The sequence below is a fragment of the Trifolium pratense genome, linkage group LG7, assembly GCF_020283565.1.
Source record: "Trifolium pratense cultivar HEN17-A07 linkage group LG7, ARS_RC_1.1, whole genome shotgun sequence".
Taxonomy (NCBI): Eukaryota; Viridiplantae; Streptophyta; class Magnoliopsida; order Fabales; family Fabaceae; genus Trifolium; species Trifolium pratense.
Window position 1 is genome coordinate 34,312,858 of NC_060065.1, and position 12,397 is coordinate 34,325,254.

Consider the following 12,397-nt stretch of genomic DNA (forward strand, 5'->3'; position numbering starts at 1 on the left):
ACCTATAACATACTACCCAAATTTCTCACCACTGGACCAAACCTAGTGGCTTAAAATATATTTACTTATATGTTTCGTCTTCACTTGTTTTCATCTATTATTTTGTATTTTTTTTCAATGTCTTATTTTCACACATGTATAAAAATAAGATATATTATTAGAAACACTCGAGTACTAAACATTGTTATTTTTCTAACTATTAATGTAAGCACTATTGAGTCATTCCTTTGCTCCAAAAAAAAATGTAAAGAATCGTTCTCTTAAATGAAAAAAAAAAGTCTTGTTGTCTGCGCGTATTGGGACTTCTTCCTCCCACACAGTTCTTAAGAAACACATATTTCATTCTAAGAGTAGACACATTAAGTAATTCGGTTTGTTGGTAATTTCAATTTTTCATCCAAATTTTTTTTCATATATCTTTCTTTTTGCATGTTAACACATGAGACATGACTGCTCTTCAAATCAAATTATATGAATTACACTCAGCTACATGTTATTTGATTTTACATAATAACATTGGCTTAACATGTTATTTTATATAATTCAGAAATTAGCTCAACCTAAATTTGAAGAACATTGGCTTAAAAATAGGTGTTATTTGTTATTTGTTGTTTCTATTAATTTTGTGAGCGCTGTTTTGTTTTCGGTGTGAACTAAAATGAATAATCATGCTGTGTTTATTTTAATTTGAAATTGGTACAAATAATTAATACAATGAAAGAGAATAATAATTAATGCCATATATCGGATTTCATTTTAACGTGGATCGAGATTTTATTTAAACCGACAATACTCTAGAATTAATTGAACATTTAAACACAGGAAAAATATTTGCAACCTAATCTTCTATGAATTGAAACCACAACATACATATCACCACAAGATAGTCCATGATAACGCCTCTTTCCATAGTCCAGGCATGAATTAAGTCCGATTGCACATTCAAACTAAGGAAAAACTAAAGTATTTTGGCTAAGCAGGATGAATATAACAAACCAAACATTCAAAATTACCGGCGGAGTTGCAGGGGAGCAGGAGGAGGTTTGGCTTTGAAGTGTGAAACAAAGCTAGCCTCCAAAGGCTTAGGTGGCATATGAACAAGGTGCTTAGGTGGCATCAAAAACTTATATAAGTTAAGATTTTATTTCAATAAACACATGTAAATCCAAGATTATAAATTGTTAGAAATTTTTCTTAACATAAAATTCAATTTCCAAAATGAACATAAAAAATTAAGATGAACGGGTAAGTTTTCATAATCTTCATTAAGTTCTACGCATATTTAGGTTTAATTGAAAATGAACAAATTTACAGAAGTTTAATTTAACAGAAAACAACACAAGAAACACGATTAAATTTTCATAATCTTCATTAAGTTCTACGCACATTTTCGTTTTAATCCTTGAAGTTTATTTTCACATTTTTTAGTCCCTAAAGTTTCATCACTCAATGTTTTTAGCCCATGCCGTCTATATGGGTTTAACGGAGGATGAAGTGACATTGACATGGCACTGCCACATGTATATATATATATATATATATATATATATATATATATATATATATATATATATATATATATATATATATATATATATATATATATATATATATATATATATATATATATATATATATATATATATATATATAGAGTCAGGATCCGTTGACACCAACTAGTTTGACACCAAATGTTACACCTCTCAATAACGTTTTAACCGATATAAATTTTATAAAATCCACCGTTGGATTGAAAGTTTACATCATATAGATCATTTGTGTAAAATTTCAGACAAATCCAAAATCATTTGATATGCTATTGAGACACATAAAGATTAACGGCATTTAAAAAAATACAAAAACCGTTAATTTTGATGTATCTCAATAACATATCAAATGATTTTGGATTTATTTGAAATTTTACACAAATGATCTATATGATGTAAACTTTCAATCCAACGGTGGATTTTATAAAATTTATATCGGTTAAAACGTTATTGAGAGGTGTAACATTTGGTGTCAAACTAGTTGGTGTCAACGGATCCTGACTCATATATATATATATATATTTACTTGCCACGTCACCAAAAAAAATCAGTTTTTTTTTTCAGATTTTTTTTGTCTTAGTTTTGACTATAACTCAAAACAAATCTTTTTTCAATTTAATTATTAACATTAACAAACTAAAAAAAACAAATCTTTAACAAACTATTTTTTTTTAAATTGGGATTGAGGTTGACAAAAAAAATTGAATTTTTTATTTTTTTTTTATAGCAAGGGTAAAGTCAAAATATCCTGATCTACTTTATATTGGTCTTGAAAAGGCAATGAATTCCACTCCTAGGTTTCTACTTTCACTAATATCCTAAACGAGACTGAATCAATCGAGAGTGTGACTGAGTTTGTTAAGAAGCGTCGAACTGCGACATCTTAGGATATGTACGCAATGTCATTGCTAGAATAAGTTTTGACAGAAGGCAGTTCAATGTTGTTAAAAATGTTTGAATTATGCTCCCTACTAATATCTAAATCAAACTCTCATTTTGATTTTAAGGGTATTAGAGCTCTCACCATTGACAAGGGCAATGCTCCAAAGGTAACTCTCTCACTCATTTTTTATGAATCTATCCTCTTTTGAATATTCATGCATGCTTCTTTATATTTTTATGTATCAGGATGAAAACATGTTTGATTAGTAATATGCATGAAAGATACATACACGGCAACGAAAAAAAGATAGGTGCCTATCAGAAGTATACAAACAGCTTCTTATCTATGCCATTCTGCAGCAAGTTACACTGCTCCAACAGCTTGCTTAACTTGTCAGCTTCTTTGTTTGGTTGCCTACTCATTAAAGCTTCACTTTTAGCATTGGTTGCCTACTCATGTGCTAGCTGCGGTCATGCTAGGCAGCTCATCAAGTCGAAGATTTCTTTCAGCATCCCTCGAGTTAGTAGTTTCATCATCAAAATTCATCTGTGGAAGACGTTGAAGAGCTTCGGGCCTAGGCCGCCCATCATTAGCAAGAAGAGGAAACTCGAAGAGGAAGACTGATCATTTCATCTAAAGATGTATCCGGATAATAAGACGGGGATAAACATGCTTCAGTGCCTACATTTTGAAGAGGAACGTTGTGATGACATTCTGAGATGTAAGCAGAGGAAACTTCACTACTAGATAAACCAATTAATCGCCAGTTAAAAATTCGACGAAAAATCATACCCCAATGTGGAACTACACGGTAGCTTGTGCCACACAACTCAAGTCTAGCACATCTTTGTGTTATGACATGCACCTCTTTTGCTGCCAATGAAACTCCCATCATATTACTAGTATGAGTCAGGTACTGGATCAAGAAACTCTCAAGCTGTGTCCTCGGTGATTCACCTGCCAGCCATTGCAGCCCTTCTCTTAACCGGGTATCACCGTAAAATCTATCCATGTGTTTTCTCTGCTCGTTTTCCCTGAGAAAAACAAGAAGCTACTAACACGCAATTTGTCGATGTCTTGAAGGCCCAGTTCATTGATTATAACAGAAGAGGAATCGTATGAGTCACAAAGGATCAGTAGAGGCAAACAAGCACCGGAGGGAATTGACATCAAAAGATTATGGAGATGAACTCTCTGATGGTTCCAAGAGATGCTCTCAGACACTAGAAACAAAATTTCACTTGCCCCTGATAATACCTCATCTCGACTACTGACTCCTATATCTCTAATTACAGAGAGGCAGCAGGTAGGATCAATGTCAGATTGACTAGGAATCCATTTCCTCCATATTACCAAGCCAGGAGATGAAATCATCACATCATCATCGCAAGAAGGAATTAACTTCGATGTTAACCACAAGCCTGCGGTCCCCATTTCACGTGCACTGCTCATCTGAGTGCATAAAATAATTTTCCAGCAAAAGCATTTAGCATCTGGATTTCTTCTGCCTAGTGTGTCAACAACTATATTAGAAACATTAAGTCTTGACCGTGAGTTTTCCTGTTTTCCATATCTTTCCCTCATCGTTGTATCAATATCAAACTTGTCAAAGTAACCAGTATTCTGCATCAAAAAAGGAAAACATAAAATAAATCAAGTCAACAATAGCTCGTCATAAAAACTTCCTAATACAGCAAATGAAAATTGCTAAATGATAAGTTATGTTAATAGCCGTGGAAGGATCATTGTATCCCACATGGGTACCAATCCAATGGTAAAGGAAGAGCAATTTCATTATTCCCCTCATATTATTTTTAAAAAGGAAGCTCCATTAGAAGCAATAATCTTTATTTCATCCAATCCGGCAATCCCCAATGCCTCTCAGTCTCACCTAGTAAAGAGCACTTTAAAATTCACAAAACTCTACCAAACGTACTTCTATACAATGACGAATTGGGGGGCCAATGGTAATGAGTTAAGTGCAGCATTTGATGCTAATTGCCTCTCTTCCCTTAACATCTTTAGTTTTGACACCCGTCTCCTCCATAACCTGACAGAGCAGACAAGGAAGAATAAAGTGGATTATTAAGTATATTAGCTTTAAAATAGCAATAAATAAAGATTATTACATGAGTAATTCATATGCCAAAGCCCTAAAATTGTGTAATGGAACAAGGCATGAAAACCTTAAGAACAACTTCAGCTTGGCCTAAGCAACTTATTCATCGTGACAATTTTCTCTAACTTCATGAATTTCATCTTCATATTCAGGGTGAACAAACACAGTGTTAAGTTCAAGAATTTCATCTTCATGTTTTTGGTGAATAAACTGAGAATCATCCTCGGATACAGTCTGGACACCAGGAGGTGGCAAAGAAAAACTATTAGCTAATGAACTTTCTGGTGGAATAGTTTTTGGTATATCCTCCAATGGCCTGACATCCACATTAGCACGTGAGTTTCTCCTTGGGGAAGCTTCAAAGGCCTTAAAATAATTTGTACTATTCAAACCGCCAATTCTTGTATGTTGCAGTTCAGGCATAATGTTATCAAAGGGGAAGCTCAATGGTGACGGAGTGCTGGCCATATCATAATTTCACTGTCATGAATATCAGGCATAATTTCACCTATGTTGTCAATCCCAGATCACAGAGCAGAGAGGCCAACTCCAAAACTGGGATTACGCTGCCCTAGACCGCTATTGACAACATGGTCCATGGATAAGTGAACTCCATAAATTTATTGCAACTGTTGCATAGCAGATTGAACATAAAATAAAATTAGTTTTACTCAGTCACCCTTCTAAAAGTTACGCACTTTTTTTTGACATTTTAAAGACAATTAGGCAAGAAAACTCAGGTCTTTAAGCATGAAAATAGTCATATATCATATATTGTGTAATTAGTTTGCCTCTGATCAACTTAAGCAATTTCCTAAACTTTCCTCGACTGGTTGAGTAAATGCATGCTCAGCCTATACATGGCAGGTCTAAGCTGCTTGTGGAAAAGTACAATCATAGGGTCTTTATTGAGCACAAAATAAAATTAAAACAATATCCCAAATTCCCAATACCTTTGCAAAGTGAGCATGCATTAGACATGCTTGAAGATAAGTTGCTTTCTTTGCAAGCCGAAAGAAGGCAATAAAATTACCCGTTCTGCGAGCTCTGCAAAATAAAATAAAAAAACAAAAAAAAGGTTAGACTGCAACCACAATAACAAAGTAACAATTAACAACTTCGACGGGAATCAAAACCTTGCTACATTGCGGGCAAATAGAACTTCTGGTGTGTGCCTTAATCTCTGGAGTCATCTTAGCAAGATCAAGGGAGAGCATAACTTACTCATTTCCTTAGAATGTGTATAACAATTAAAACACTAAAAGGTCAAAGCACTACAAAGGCTACTTACTTTATAACCAGGGTGCTTATCCAATTTAAGAAGAGCATAATAGCCTCGAAACTCGTTTTCTGTGGGAATATCCACTCCTTTCTTTCTGTGGTCGTCACGCATTTGGAACAATTTAACTGAAGCTTTGTTCATCTGTTCAATATTGAGGTGAGCATCAAAGCCCTCGAAAAATCCCTCTCCTTTAGTATATTCACATAATTTGTGCATTGCAATGATGTGTAATTTTACTAGGATAAAGCCCGTGCTTCGCACAGGTGGTCAATCGTAGGGCAACCATTATTCTAACAAAGTGATTTTTTTTTTTTGACACAAACAAACTTAACTTTTATCATTAATCAATTGGGTCTCAATACAAGGAGGAATCAAATAAAAATACAACACCTAGTCCAAGAATTGGCCGCCTTCGCTAACAAATGAGCAACCGAATTCGCTTGGCGTTTAACAAAATTCACCTCGAAGTTGGAATAAAAAGCTAAAATATTCTTAATACAAGAAATAATCAAATAAAATTCTGAACTTCCACTATTTCGCATGTGTACAGCATCCACTACTCTTTGTGCATCACTTTCAAATATAACACGTACCATGTTCATACTTGTAGCAGCCTGCATTGATTCTAACAAGGCTAGTGCTTCAGCTTCAATGATAGAATGAGTTCCATGATTCCATGTTGTACCTGCACGCACAAACATCCCGGCTTCATCTCTGATGCACCAGCGGCCACAGGTTGTTGTTGCGCTCTGATTGTGAAACCCGGTGTCCATGTTGCATTTTAACCACCCATTTCGCGGTGGCTGCCATTTGTGTTGCTGCTGAATTTGTTCCTCCGCCCTTAACAAAGTGATTTAAAACTCCAAATTTGTCACAATTGTCATTTATTTTTTGTGCAGTCATTAATCAGGAAGTGGTTCAAATCTCCAAAAACAAATCTCACTCATAGTGGTATAAAACTTTTTCATGAAAAATATACAAACGACAAAGTAATGTCTTTTATCATGGCATGAAACTTGGTTATCAATTCTTAATCACAAAAAAATTAATGCCAATAGAGAAGTTAAAACACTCATAACATAAACTCTTATCATATAAGTGCTTATATATAAACTATTCCTATAACAAAAAATAAAATAAAGTTTAACTGTTTTTATACAAGCTATAAGTTGTTACTTATTCAATCTCATTTGACATACAAGTACTATACAATACATATAACTATATCTTGCTTCTAATCTGAAGCCTCTTGAAAACAAAGCAAAAATATGCAGCCCATACAGATACACCATATGTCACACTACTAATTTTCAGAACAAAACAGAAAGTTAAAATTTACTCACTGCAGTTAAAATTTACTCACTGCTGCTGCTATCGCCCGTGAGCAAAAAAACAGGGTGCAGGAACATTAACCAGAAACCCAAAACCAGCTGGACAACATTGTTCGTGAATAAACAATGGCATATATCCTGACTAAACAGAAGGAAGTTGTTTTTCAAGTCTCACACGACATAAGTTTAAGTAAGCAAACTGATAATATTGACAATGAAATGCTATATAGTGATGAATTGTGCTATTCGTTTAAAGTGATGAATACCTCAATGATAAATAGTTATGAATACATTTTGACCACTTGAGGGTAGACAAAATATCTTAGTCCTACTACATAAGATATAATGTGATCCTAAAACCAAACAAATGAATAAAACATTTATAGTTCCATGAGTTATTATACACAACAACCATCGCAATACTTTTTGTGCATTGGTCCTATAGGAAGGTGGGGAATTTATCCTAGAATTCTATAGGAACAAATAAGATGCAATCAAAAAAATTGAAGTGGTACTCCTTTGATTACAAGCTATTGAACTTCCCTTTGTAATTATTTTACAAACAATAGGAATGTGTGGAAGTACATAATCCTTACAAAAACAGTTTGAGGGCACTTCTACTGGTGGCATGTCAGTGTCTCTAAAGCTTGGTGATTCAGGCCAAATTCCTGTGTAAATAGTGATTAGTGTTATCATTAAAACCCACTAATCTCCCCATTTATTAGCAAAATCTAAGTAAAAACATGTATTGCCTCAACTATTTTTTCCAGTGTGATATTTTCAAGCTTTTAAATTAGATCAATTGGAGAGTAAATGTAGTTTGTATCAGAAGAAAAACAGGGGATGAATAAAACATATTTATGTTCAAATTCAGTTTTACTCTTTATGCAGAAGATTTATTTAACCAAATGAGTTCTTTTAAAGTTTTAAGCAAAAATTTGATTACCATAATGATGTGATATAAAACATCATACTTTCCTTTAATTGCCATTCATAAAAGTAAGTAGATAAAGATACAGTTTCTACTACTAAATAAACAAATGAACTCCACACCAAGTTTGAACTAAAATGTTGATTTAAGTATGTGTCAGTGTCAGACCTTTGCACACAAACCTTATTATCCATATATGTTTATGAAACTTGTATATTGCCTTACTTATATCAGTAACCAAAAAACATAATATGACTCCTAATCACTCTAAATTATCCTATTTTCAAGCCACATATTTCATAACTAACTGACAAACCTAAACCTTTGCCAAATCCTAACTAATAGAATAAGTGAAAGTTTGCCAATTCCTAACTAATCACTCTATTGCTTGAAAGGCTGTGATTGGGAAAAAAATTAACATAAATCTCACCATGCAAAGACATAAAATAGGAACATCAGTACAGAAAATAAGAAAACCAAGCTGAAATAGGTCCAATATTTGTTTAACATAATTTTATTTGATCATGTTTATTAGTCAACTTTGCTGCAAGGCCTATAAAACCATGTATGTAGCTATAAACACATTGACTCATGTACTCCTAAATAAGGCAAACAACTGCACATAAATAAATATAGACAAAGTAACTGACATCACACCTCTATTCCAGCCTACAATTCATTTCCAGAAGCACCTGAAGACAATTTTTATTTAGCCTGAATTCAGTCCTTTATTGGTAATGGTACATTGATGATTATCATATGTCGTGTTATGTGATATTAGATGGTGGCATAGTATTTAATAAGGACTATAACAAACTAAAGTAACTTACATTAAGGGTTCTTGACAAAGCAATTTTTGATTGGCCATAGAAGTAGCGGATGCCACCCAATAAGTTTCCAACAGCAGCCTTACCAACAGAAATGGATTCTGAATCCACCTGAAAATCCACTAATATGATAAAGAATTTACTTCTACCAAGCATTGACTCAATCAATCATATGAAATTTGAGAGATTCATAATACATTAAAAGACTAAACAAGCATAATAATCATTGAATTAGAAAAACTGAAATAAAAGAATAAATAAGTTAAAGGATGAACTCAGTACCTTCTCAGCCAAATTGAAAATTTTCTCAATCTTTTCATCAAATATGATATATAAACTTACATATTGTAACGGATAAATAGATTCTAGGGACGAAACCGATAGAATCAAGTCTCAAAGTAGGAATTCTAATGAATTGAATAGAATTCGGTACAAGTGAGATTATGCAAAGATAAATTGAGAGTTGTTTTTAAGAGAAGAAGATAATGTTTCATTCATTCATTGATTTCTTTCAAACGAGGCACAAGACCTTTAAATACAACTCTCAGGGATAAAAATGTAAAATAACATAAAGTAAATTATTTAAAATAAACTACTTAATTCCTAATACTTATTTCCTGTTACAATACCCTCCCCTTCAAACATCCTTGTCCTCAAGGATGATAATTTCCAAGTACCATGCTTAGGAGGTAAAAACTTCCATTTGAGTAGAACTAAAGAAACATGAACACTTCCCCTTTGAATCATTTTCCTATGTAGAATAGCCACAACAAGATCAAAATTAGCAACAAACTTCTGACATCCATGCTTTGGAAGTCAATCCTTCAACTTGGATAAAACTTTAGGAGCACGAAAATTACCCTTGCAGATCATCTTCCTATGTAAAACAATTACCAACATTGTGTGTTGAAATATTAGCAAAAAATCCTTAGTTAAATTGTAGAAAGAAGCATAAAGTGGTGCTACACATAATTTCCAAGCAAGAGAATTGTAGACATGAGTCAACATGTTTTTCTCATTATCCAACTTATCCTCTTTCCAAAAGTTTGCTACTGCATAACTTTGCACCATCATATTAACAATCAGAGCAACATCTTCAACTAAATTTGCATGTCTGTAATCTGAAATGGTTGCAATATAGACAGCTTGGACTAGTGCACCAAATTTTGGCCATCTCACAGTGTTTAAAAAGGCTAGATGTGACACAGAAACAATTTCTCCAAAACCCCTAAAGGACTTATATTCTCCAAGTGCTTTTACCCAAGCTTCTTTCAACATATTTTCAAGTACAGTACCCTTCAAATTGTGTAACTCAAAGTGATTATTCAACAGAAAATGGTATGACAAAGTGACATCTTCATAGGCTTTTGACCAACCATCAATTGTTATAGCATAGTCCTTCATCATGCTATATATTTGAGTACTAAGAATATCCCCAGCAGGGTATTGTGTGATGCAACAAAGTTTTACTAGTGTGCTGCTTAGGAACCAAACATTCCTTATTGGGGGAATAAAGAAACTGCCATTGAGTGTTCCAAATTTTTGCAATAATAATAGAAAGAGTAAGACAATTGCATGGGGTTCCTCTACTAGCTCTGTTAAGGTGATGTTTCCATCACATGAAAAATATGAACAAATTTCTCTAAAGGATTTTCTCATTCCCCAAACAAAGAACAGTTTAGGCCAAAAACAAGAGAATGAAGTGATCTTAATGAACAACCAATCCTCCTCCAATAAATTGTTTTGTAATTCTCTTTCAGCCCACCTACCATTCATCAATAAGGATATAGTCATCGGAAACTTTACCACAAAAGGAGTTTGCCTTCCAAAATTTAAAAACTCCAAAGAACACAAAAGCAACATGTTGCATAAGGTGTAACAATCAGGCGCCATCCATATCAAATGTAGGCCTTTGGAAAAATCAAGAGAAACACCTTCAGACTGATAATTTGTGCACATGCTAAAGACGGCATTCCCAACACATATGTGACACTCTAGCATTTCATCCAACATTTGGAAGGAACCATCAATTTCATCAACTGAATTATGATAAACACAATTTAAAAACAAATTTGTTCCCCAACAATTAAGTAGATTAATCCACATTGTCCTGAAAAGCCTCTTTACGATTTCATCATAATACCCCCAAACAAAATTAGAAGCATAACCTTCAATAAGGAAATAGTAGTGAAAAACCTTGACTATGGCTTTTGTCCTCTGAAAATCTTGATCTGGTGTCATTGGCGGCGGTAATGTCAGAGTCTCCGTGGCATTAGAATTGTCGTTCGGTGGTGTGTGAAACAGCAACCTTTCAAATATGGCATGTTTAAGCTTTTCCCAGTCCAATATTGGGTCTGCAATTCTCAACTCCTTTACCCAAAACCATGGCAGTTTCATCGTACATGTTGGTGCGAGGCTTGCCGAAGACTGCAATGGACTTTCACACGTCGTCGAATCTCGGTGGCTTGTCTTTGGTAGTTCCGGCGGTGGAAGACTAGATAGCCATTGTGAATATTCAGAGTTGTGCCACTGTGGCTTTTCATCAAACAGTTGGCAGGAATTTTGAAACAATGAAAATGAATACACACATGCAGGTGCGATTGATACAAAATGCTTTGTGGTGGTAACCGGCAAAAACAAATTGAGTGATAGCATTGGAATGACAACCCTATCGGGTGGTTCCGGTGGCGGAATTATTGCCGGAATCGAAATAGGGAGAACACAGTGGGTGTCATGACGATTGCCTAGGATAGAAGAGTTGGTGTCGAGATGCTCCATCTTCGTGTTGGTTTCCAATCCAGCATCTGCGACCATTTTTGCTTGACCCTGCGATTTCTCTGCATTGTCATCGAATGGAGAATATGAGAGAAAAAGAACAGAATCGGCGAGGGGTTGAGATTTTTGCGAAACTGTGGTTAAGGCTAGGGTGCCACTATTAAGTTGCATAGCTTCCTCTTCATGTGGCCCTGTGTAAACCCTTGACCCATCAATTCTACTTAAATTCTGCGTGACAACTTCACTTTCTGGTTTCACTTCCTCGTGTTGTTCTTTGTGTGGTTCTTCGGTGTTGTTTGCTACAAGGCCATCCACCTGCTTCCAGAGAGCTTCATATTCCGATTCAGATTCTTCTTCTTCATCTTTCATTACTACCTGAATATTTTTATGATGCCACAATTGATGTTCAAAGTTAAGAGGTTTATCACATATGAAGCATAAACCCATTTCCATCTTGTCTTCCGCATCAAGTGCATTCAAAATTTTCACCAATTTGTATTTTGGACCCATAATGTCTGATGAATCGAAGGCTCAAGATACCAATTGTAACGGATAAATAGATTCTAGGGACGAAACCGATAGAATCAAGTCTCAAAGTAGGAATTCTAATGAATTGAATAGAATTCGGTACAAGTGAGATTATGCAAAGATAAATTGAGAGTTGTTTTTAAGAGAAGAAGATAATGTTTCATTCATTCATTG

General features: G+C 34.4%; 1 long non-coding RNA gene across 1 annotated transcript; it reads right to left on the reverse strand.

Annotated features, from left to right (window-relative positions):
* Positions 1 to 3,137: 3,137 nt before the first annotated feature.
* Positions 3,138 to 8,742, reverse strand: LOC123895647. The gene is made up of 8 exons (XR_006804462.1): positions 7,429 to 8,742; positions 7,175 to 7,300; positions 6,425 to 6,671; positions 5,841 to 5,972; positions 5,503 to 5,596; positions 4,617 to 5,178; positions 4,367 to 4,480; positions 3,138 to 4,053 (listed from the first exon to the last, which is right to left on the reverse strand). It is a non-coding gene; the product is annotated as an uncharacterized LOC123895647 (long non-coding RNA).
* Between the last annotated feature and the right edge of the window lie 3,655 nt (positions 8,743 to 12,397).